Genomic DNA, 11,251 nt, shown 5'->3' on the forward strand with positions numbered 1-11,251 from the left:
TTTCATTCAACATATACACGACTAAGTTGAGGTTGATGAATGCACTCAAATGTGAGACATGAGATTTGGGCAAATAAAAATGAGCTGCTTGCTTACCCGACTTGCCTGTTTCACCTACTTACTTCCCGTCCTACTTGCTTGAACTACTTGATACGTACCTTAACTACGAAGTAAGAATGAGACACGTGTTAAATTGAACGGGTTAGCAAGTGACGCCTATTAATAAAGCAAGTAAGTGACAAGTAGGTGTGTCACCTACTAGCTAAAATGAAAGGCTAAGTTTAATCCACCCAAAAAAAGGGTCAAGGGGGTTGGCCAAAGGGGACCCCTTTAAAAGGGTTGATCATATATTTTTCCTTCATTATTTTCCAGATTCTAAGACACCAAAAGAAACTCCATATGCTCTCTCTACAAACTGTTCAGCCCAAAACCTAAGGAAATTCTCAACAAAACCTCTTCTTTCTTCAATTAAAATTGGAGGATTAGTTCTAACCTTGAAGAACCCAAGCAAAGGAAGCTGATTCTTCTCCGAGGCAAGTTGCTGCCCTTGTTTTGTCCCTTGAAGATCCGATTTAGGTCAGAAAGTCCTCTCTTCTTTATGTATTTAAGTTTATCTAAGTTCTACCTAGTTTGTGTGGTGAAAAATTTGTGAAGTAGAGGTTGGAAATTGGGTGGAGATTGTTGTGGTGTTACGAACAACTTAGAGTAGAATAATGTTATCATATGGCTGGTTCATGTAAGGATTGACTTGAGTATATTGTAGTTAAGCTTATTGGAGTCTTAACTAGGTTGTGGAATATCACGACCTATTTTACCTAAGTCGTGCGGGCACTTACCTTCCCACCTCGGTAAGCGAATCCTCAATCCAATAATGAATAAATACATAAAATGATGAAAATTAAGCAACGGAATAGAACAAATAAGTAAGTCTCACTATATATATATATACATATACATACATACATACATATACACACACACACACACACACACACACACACACACACACACACACACACACACACACATATATATATATTTTAGAAAAGTGCAGAATGACGATAAACACCCTCAGGTTCTAGTTTGAATAACACAAGAGTATCTAAAGGGGAATAATACAATCTAGAATACTAATACATAAAGTGTCTATGTCTCTGAATAGAATAGGGCATAAATATAGAAAGTCTTCAAGGCAGCGGACAACCATGCTCACCCTGGAAACTCGAGAGAAAGATGAAACGACGATCAACCACGCGTCACGGAAGTGGATCCGACCTAATACTCTGCATTCATAAAAGAATACAACAAGTGCAGGTCAGTACAAATAACAGTACTGGCAGCCATCATCGGCCGGCTAAGCATAGCTAACACAATTCTAATAAATAAGCAGATAAGCAAATAAACCAGCAAGTATAACACAATGCAATCAATTCCAATTATCCGTCATCACCTATGTAGAGCATCTAATCCCAAATATGCCAAGTCTGAAGGTATCCAATCCAATCCAACATCACAATACAACACCAAACATCTCAATCAAGTAATAATGCAATGTAATGCAGTAATGGTATGAATGCAATGCAATACCATGAAAATGCGGTGTACACATGTGCTCCGGACGAAAATATCGACGTCCCTGTAACACAACCCAGTATGATTCGCGAAGTCTATGTGCCACCCGTCCCAGATCTTTGTCCAACAAACAGACCGGATCCCGGATCTTTTCCCACAAGGGGTTCTTACCGGCACCACTTTGGGGGATCCGCGGAGTCCATGCACTCCCTTAATCTACGATTTCGGAATGAACATCGGACATCGGGCTCTCACGTCACTCAAGTAAAAGAGTTTCACCATGTATCAATTTACTCAATTCACGATTCCGGGACGAACATCGGATATCGGACTCTCACGTCACTCAAGTAAAACTGAGCCCAACTCATCAAGTATTTCATCAAGAATCATCAATATCTCAACAGTGTATCATGAAAATGAGAGTGCGTGCAATGTATGAATCACATCAATAATCATGCTCAATATCACCAGTACCAACAATGGGTATGCCAACAATATATCTGAATTGCAATACCAACAGTGGGTATGCCAATAATATAACCGAATCACAAGTACTAACAGTGGGTACGCCAACAATATATCCGTGTACAAATACCAACAGTGGGTATGCCAACTATATCATATTCAAGAATGATAAAATAGAATTCAATATCTACCAACGACTCGTGGCATCAAGCTGGCAGAATCCAACAATCAAATCACACATAATGGGGTGGCTAGCCCCAACACACAACAGGGCCCAACCTAAGGCAATATCTATCTCGACTTCACACCCGAAGGTTCACATGATATCTCTGACAATATAATCTAAAGGTAAGTCATAACCTACCTGGATAGCCGATTCGCAACACCAACAACTCACTCTTTTGCCTTGCCTTTCCGCTGAACCTCAGAACCAAAGTAGTCTAAGTATAATCGAAGTCTAGATTAAAAATAATGAAGAATGATACTAATATTGCTACTATTCAAATTAGGTTAATTCTAGCCCTAGAAATTGAGGAAATGGGCCCACAAGGGAAAAACGGGAAATTTGAAAGAAAATTATCAAACTAAGCACTAGGTGATCATAACCCAACCACTAATTGCTGATTTAACTCAAGGATTAGCATAATTTCCGATTTCAAGCAAAAAACCCCCAAATTGGGTATGAACTCTCTTGATTCCGAAATTCAACGCTAGGAATGCAAGATACATGATTAATAAGCTTAGATTCATCAAAATCTAACATAAAATCATTAATTTATTACCAAGCCTAGAGAAAGTGTTCATCAAAACCCTCTTCCAACTTCCATCATTAAGGGGTTATTAAAGGGAAGGGGGAAGTCTAAGATGATTATGATTTAAGGAAAAGTAAAGGAATAAGCAAGATTTACCTCCAAGAATCTCCTCCAAATGTCTCTAAGAACAGTTCCCTCAAGCTCAAATATCGAGATGGGAAATAATGAGGGTCTAAGGACTTTTAACATTTTATTAATTTAACAAACTGCCCGTCAACCGCTTTAGCGGCACTAGCGGTGCCGCTTCAGCGGTCAAGGCAAAAAGCCTTGGACCACTCCAGCGGCAGGGTTACCGCTCCAGCAGTACCGCTGCCGCGGTGCTGGTGCCGCCAAAGCAGGCGCCAGACACCAGAAAATTTCCTAAGTTTCACAATTTGATCCAATTTTTTGACTAGTTTCCGAGGCCATTTTCTCACATAGCATACACATAGACACACATAAAAACGCATCCGAGGCCTCGGAATTCCCAACGGAGGTCTCGTTGACCGAGTCAACCCCCGATGCCTTAATTTCAATTTTCTAACCCAAGTCCTGAAATGCATCCGAGTGCATTGGGAACCGAACCAAATACACACCCAAGTTCTAAACGTTCATCCGGACCTCTCGGAATCGATGGAATTTTGAAAAAAGTTTGTTTACCCAAAAATCAAATTTGGGACAACCATTTTTTACTTAAAGCCTATATTTCACAAAGGTTGCCCGAATCCGGTCTAGACACTTCGGGAAGCGTGCCAACAGTCACCTCGGGTCAAAATGAGCTAATCAATGCTCGAAAAAGGGCCAAATGCCGAAAATACTATAACGACCAAATGGGTCGTTACATCAGATACCAATTGAACCGTTGCTCATCCTCGAGTGAAGAAAAGAAGAAAAGCAAGGAATTACCTGAATCAGTGAACAATTGGGTATATCGACTACGCATGTCAGACTTGGTCTCCCAAGTAGCCTCCTCCACAGGACAGTGCTTCCATTGCACCTTCACCGAAGCAATCTCCTTCAACCTCAGCTTCTGAACCTGCCTATCCAAGATCGCGATAGGCTCCTCCTCATAAGTCAAATTCTCATCAAGAAATATAGAATCCCAACGGATAATGTAAGTACCATCGGCATGGTACTTCTTCAGTATCAAAACGTGAAAAACCGAATCAACTCCCGCTAAGCCTGGCGGCATTGCCAACTCATAATCTATATCACCGATACAGTCCACAATCTCAAACGAACCAATATACCTGGGGCTCAACTTACCCCTCTTACCAAACCTCATAACACCCTTCATAGGTGAATCCTTCAATAGAACCTGGTCACTAATAGCAAACTTCAAGTCCCGGACCTTCCGGTCCGCATACATCTTTTACCGACTCTGAGCTGCCAAAAGCTTAGCCTGAATAACTCTCACTCTGTCAAGGGATTCTCTCAATAATGCTCCAAGGTCGACCCTCGAACCCATCAAACCAACCAATCAGAGATCTACATCTCCTACTATATAAGGCCTCAAAAGGCGTCATGCCAATACTCGAATGATAGCCATTGTTGTACGCAAACTCCACCAAGGGCAAGTGCTGATCCGAATGATCACCAAAATAAATAACACACGCTCTCAATATGTCCTCGAGCAGCTGAATGGTCCACTCAGACTGGCCATCGGTCTAGGGATGAAAAGCTGTACTAAGATCCAACCGGGTACCCAACTCCTTATGAAATGCCCTCCAAAATCGGGAAGTGAAGATAGTACCCCAATCAGATACAACAGAAATAGGGACCCCATGTAATCTTATAATATCCCGAATATACATCTTAACTAACTTCTTCGCGGTTAACTTGAACTGGAACAAAGTGAGCGGACTTAGACAACCGATCCACTATCACCCAAATAGAATCAAACTTGCCAAGGGTCTTCGGAAGACCCATGAAAAAATCCATGGTAATCCTCTCCCACTTTCACTTGGGAATGGGCATCCTCTGAAGTACCCCACCAGGCCGCTGGTGCTCATACTTTACTTGCTGACAATTTCCACACTCAGCCACAAAGTCAAGTATATCTCTCTTCATCCGACGCCACCAATAGTGTTGTCTCAGGTCACAATACATTTTAGTTGCCCTCAGATGAATGGAATAGTGAGAGCTATGAGCCTCAGACAAGATCAACTGAACCAGGTCACCAACACGAGGAACGCACATGCGTCCTTTAATCCTCAGAATGCCCTCAGAATCAATCACGACCTCCTTGGACTTTCCTCTCAAAACTCTATCTCGAATATTGCTCAACTGGGCATACTCAAACTGATGAGTCCTGATCCGATCCAATAAAGACGACCTTGCCTATATAGAGGCCAAAATCCTGCCCGGGGATGAGATATCAAGACGGACGAAACTGTTGGCCAGAGTCTGAACCTCCATGGGCAACAGACACTCAGAAACAATCAGTCGAGATAAATTTCCAGACTCACTGCCTTGTGACTCAAGGCACCAGCTACCACATTAGCTTTCCCGGGATGATACAGAATAGAGATGGCATAGTCTTTCAGGAGTTCCATCCATCAGCGTTGCCTGGAATTAAAATCTCTTTGGGTAAATACATGCTGAAAGCTACGGTGATCAGTGAAAACCTCACAATGGACGCCATACAAATAATTCCTCCAAAGCTTCAAAGCGAAGACTATGGCCAACAGCTCCAAATCATGGGTAGGGTAATTCTTCTCATGAACTTTTAACTAACGGGAAACATAAGCTATCACTCTACCCTCCTGCATCAAGACCGCTCCCAAACCCATACGGGAGGCATCACAATTGTCATGACCCAACTAGGGGCCGTGACGAGTACCCGATACCTGTACCGAGCACCCCTTATCTATCATTTTACCTTTTCCTCTTAGCAAGCCATATTAACAGTGCCATATTTTTTTTTCTCGTTACTGAACATTAACATTAGCAGCGTCATTATGAACATAGACTAGTAAGCTTCGCTATCACTTCATACAACAGCATTAAGATGCCAAAATACCACATATCTAGCTGTACATAACTGACTGTACATATCTGTCTACGAGCCTCTAGACATAGTACACTTATACATAGAAAGGGCCGGGTACTGCCGTGCCCGAAAATACATATACAAAATGGTACCGCGGAAGTGAGGCTCCGGAACAACTAGAGCGCTGTCAAGTGCGGCTAGTAGAGCTCCTAAGGGTCAGGTCCACCTGTATGCTGACCTGCGCGGCATGAAACGCAGCGTCCACAAGAAGGGACGTCAGTACGAATAGTGTACCGAGTATGTAAGGCATGAAAGATAATACAAATAGAAACATAGAGCATGATTAACAATATCATAAGGTCGTAGGACATATGATGAGGATAGAAAGTAACCAGTGCGTAGGAACGCCCCTGTCAGGCCGGATACCGTGCATGCTTGTCTTTTCCTTTTTAAAACGTTTCTTATTCATAGGCATAGAAAATAGGATTTATATCATGTCATGTTTTATCATATTATACACTGTCATATCATAGCGTGCCGTATCATATCATGTCGTAGCATATCATATCATGGTATATTATGTCATAGCGTATCATAGCGTATTATGTCATAACATAGCACGTCATAGCGTATCATGTCATAGCATAGCATGTCATAGCGTATCCTGTCATAGCATTGCATGTCATGGCGTATCATATCATATCATAACATAGCTTGTCATAACATATCTTATCATAGCATAGCTTGTCATAGCATATCTTACCATAGCATAGCTTGTCATAACATATCCTATCATAGCATATCTGGTCATGACATGGTAGGTCATATCATAGCATAGCGCCGAACGATGCCGGCTCACCCACATAGCGCCGATATACACCGGCTCACCCATATATCCCGCGTCCGGGCACCCCGCGTCCGGGATGATAAACCAGCTGATCAGGTGGCAATGAAACATGTTTCCCTTCCCATTCCCCCATATATCCCTTCCCCCCCATCCCAGGGTCATATACATATCTTACATACATATACATGTCTTTATATTCATATACATAACTTGTATACATATACATGTCTTATATACATTTACATATCTTATATACATATACATGTTTTATATACATATTCATATCTTATATACATATACATATTTTATATACATATATCATATAAGCATGCAAGGGAGCCCAAAGAAAAATCATGTAGCCATCGGAGTGACGTAAGGTCGGTGACCTCCGATTACACTATGGAATACTCGTTATCGCCTCGTCTCACCTTGAAGGGACGAGTATTTTAAGGTGAGACTATCAATGGAGAATAATATTAAAGTAAACGAAAAATGAAATCGGGGCATCATAGATGTCAGTTCATAGGCTTTGAAATCCTTAGAAAATAATGTCATAGCTAAGGAATATAAATAAGATTCGAAAATTAGTCTATTACTTTCATATTCACATAGAATACTTAGCTTAGGAATCTTAGTCATAGAATCGTTCCGGTAGTACTTATCGTAGGCATATCCTCTCCTCTAGCATCATTGTCATCATTATCATCATGGAAGTCTCCTCGTTAGAGTAGTTATAGTACTTATCATTTGGTAACGAAATCGGGATCAAAGGATTCCCTTGGATTCAACTTCTAGTAAGTCCAACAAGACCATAAAGAAAATCCGAGAGTAATGGGCCCACCTCGGGCCGGATGAGGTAGCGTATACTATTTGCATATGTTACATGTCATAGCGTTACTTGTGAGGGTTCTAGGGTAATCGGGTCCCATTTGTGCAAGTTCTAGGGGTTTAGGAGGTCTTTCCATCATTTTGCACTTTTTAGTTCAATTCTATTGAACAAAAAGGAGAAAACTTTAGGTGCGGATTCCGGGGAACGGAGTTGTCTCCGAGGCTCGTACCCAACTTATTACAGCTAAGACATGCCATAGAAGGAAGGGTGAAGCCTTACATACCTCTTTCCGCTCCTTTTGCTATTCCGAATTCACGTTGCAATCTCGTCAAAATCTTTCTTCTTCAACTTTTCACTTGACTACAACTTGACAACTTGTATGATTATGAATTTTTCTTGCTTCAACAACAACTCCACCTTGTTAAGGACCCTCTAATTAGTAGAAATTGATTTTTGAAGGAATTGTTTTATCCATTTTCCTTGGAAATCTTTCTATGGCCGAAGGCCTTGAGGGTTTTGCTCCTCCTTTCTTTTGTTCTTGTTTTCTTGAATTCTCTAGAAGTTTATGAGGTAAATATGACTTAGTCATCTCTTATAAATTACCAATTAAATCCCACATGGGCTTGGCCCAAGTCCATGGCCGGTTGGGCCTTGTCCATCTCCTTAAAAATTTCAAGCCCACTTATTTTTGGGCTAGTTCTTGTAATTCATGAAACATTTTTCCAACTTCCAAATTTGCCCTTCGTCTTTCTTCCATATTCCCACGAGTCATATTGCGAATTTCCCTTTATGCCCTTGACCTTCCTCATTAATTCCACTTCTAAATTTTTCATAAGCAACTCACATGTCAAACAAAATAAAATATGGCCTTGCTTGTTGTCTTCCCGCGATTGTCTTGAATTATACGATTATACGAATTGCGGGATATAACATCCTCCCCCCCTTTGGAACATTCGTCCTCGAATGTTAAACTGGCCTCATAGCGTAGTATAATACTTCGGGGAGGTCTCTTTTGTGGATACCTCGTGTCGCTTAGCATATCCATCTTAGGAGCTTAGGTTGCCTTAGCTAGTGTGGACTCAATATCGGTTTCACCCTGTGACATCTGTACTTTTCTCCTTCATCCTCGAAGCTTTCTGTCGTCATGCCTTACTCTTTCCTGTTAGTTTAGTCCGTCTCGGCCTATATGACTCGTATGGGGTTTCTAACCACTTTCCACACCCCAATTTACTTTGGGCTGTCTACTCTTACACTCGTCTCTTATTTCCGCATTTATGAAATTTTCAGCATATTTCCCAGGGGGTCACCCATCATGAAATTACTCCCACCTGAGCATGCTTAACCTTGAAACTTTAATGCATTTCAGTGTCTCGGTGTTAGTATTTTTACTTCCGCTTCCCCGTACTACCTATATCACATAATGTGGGACAGGTTGGGGTCTCGGCAATGTTCGAACGCACTCATAGCGCATATTTCTCTTTTAATGACTATTTTAGCCCTCATGGTCACTAGTATTCACCCTTTTACTTGTGTGCACGGCTACCCTTGGACCAAATTTTCCGAATTTCTTATATGCTCCGCAACACACGGGACGGTGCAAGATAAAGTAAAATCCAGTTCAATTTAACATCCATATATTACAGAAAAGATGCCGGGAGTGTACCTGTGGCCGCATCGGTGGAAGGTCCAGTATACTGCCGTCCTGTCAATGCATATATACGGTGTGGAGGGACGGCTGAACTGGGTGTCCCTCCTCTGCCTCGGCCACGGCCTGCTGGAGCCTGGGAGGCCTGTCCTGGAGGGTGCACAGACGGTGATGAACTCACTGCTGACCCGGCGGGCTGAGCTCTGCTTCTCTCATTCCTTAGGGGACAATCTCGCATCAAATGGTCGGTCTGTCCGCAAGCATAACACGCACTTGTATCCCGGTAACACTGTCCCGAGTGTGGCCTGCCACACCGGGTACACCGTGGTGGGGGTGGCATCATCCTGCTAGAATCATCCCTATACTGGGATCCTGAAACTCTAGTGCCCTGACCCGCTCCCGAATAAGTAGAACGGTCAAATCTGCTATCCGCAATTCGAGGAGGTGCACTGGCCGCCGGTTGGTCTGAGTACCCGAATTGCCCCTGTGCCTGTCCCCCTCTGTACTCGCTCCTAGTCCTGGAAAACCTGCCCCTTTTTCTGGAACCCCTATCCGGATAACGCTCCTCTCTCCGTGACTGGTACTGTTCTTCCAGATTTTGGGCGTGGGCCTGGATGCGGGTAATAGTCATCCCGTCCTGGAGTGAAGCCGTCAAGCATTCCTTAACCAAATGTGGCCCTAGTCCACTCACAAATCGGTGCACATGGTCTCCCCTATCAGCTATCATGGCTGGGGCATACCTGGCAAACGAGTTAAAACGGAGGTTGTATTCGCGAACGCTCATATTTCCCTGTCTCAGGTTCAAGAACCTGTCGGCTCGAGCCCGTCGAACCTCTGGCGGTAGGAAATGTCGCAGGAATGCCTCAGTAAATTCCTGCCAAACCGGAGGGGGCGCATTTGCTCCCCTCGAAGATATCCAGCTATTATACCACAGAACTGCCACATCCCGCAGCCTGTATGAAGCCAACTCTACGGACTCCGTATCCGAAGCATGTATGATCCCTAGAGTCCTCAGCATCTCATCTATAAAACTCTGCGGGTCCTCCTCTGGTTTTGATCCATAAAACTCTGGAGGCTTCAGGGTGATAAAGTCGCGGGCCCTTGCACTTACCGCTCTGCCTCCCAGGTCTACATCTTGCCGCTGAGCCTGTGCGGCAACGAGCTGGGTCAATAACTGGATGGCCTCTGCCATCTGCTGGCCCGAAGCTGCTGGCGGTGGAACTGGAGGTGCGGGGGCTGGAGCTGGAACTCTTTCCTGCTCTGCTGGTGCAGGGGGAGCACGAAAAGTCTGAGGGGGAGCTTCATTATGAGATTCTCCTTCTTCTAGCTCCCGCTCGACTCTGCTGCCCGCCACCCACTTGGCTTTCTCGGCCGTCGTAGCCTTTCTCTTCGGCGGCATTACTGAAACCATAGCATAGGATTAGGAAAGGAATGTGGAAGCCTGATAGCATAGCTCTATCGCACGATCTTAGGACACAAAGAGGGTCATATTTCCTAAATGCCCTGTAGCCTCCTGTTTATAAGTGTGGCGCGTTACACACCCATAAACAAGACTGTACTGGACACGGCTCGTAGACAAACCCCTAGGACCGAACTGCTCTGATACCACTTCTGTCACGACCCAACTAGGGGCCGTGATGAGTACCCGATACCTGTACCGAGCACCCCTTATCTATCATTTTACCTTTTCCTCTTAGCAAGCCATATTAACAGTGCCATATTTTTTTTTCTCGTTACTGAACATTAACATTAGCAGCGTCATTATGAACATAGACTAGTAAGCTTCGCTATCACTTCATACAGCAGCATTAAGATGCCAAAATACCACATATCTAGCTGTACATAATTGACTGTACATATCTGTCTACGAGCCTCTAGACATAGTACACTTATACATAGAAAGGGCCGGGTACTGCCATGCCCGAAAATACATATACAAAATGGTACCGCGGAAGTGAGGCTCCGGAACAACTGGAGCGCTGTCAAGTGTGGCTAGTAGAGCTCCTAAGGATCAGGTCCACCTGTATGCTGACCTGCGCGGCATGAAACGCAGCGTCCACAAGAAGGGACGTCAGTACGAATAGTGTACCGAGTATGTAAGGCATGGAAG

The sequence above is a fragment of the Lycium barbarum genome, chromosome 11 (assembly GCF_019175385.1).
Source record: "Lycium barbarum isolate Lr01 chromosome 11, ASM1917538v2, whole genome shotgun sequence".
NCBI classification, from domain to species: domain Eukaryota; kingdom Viridiplantae; phylum Streptophyta; class Magnoliopsida; order Solanales; family Solanaceae; genus Lycium; species Lycium barbarum.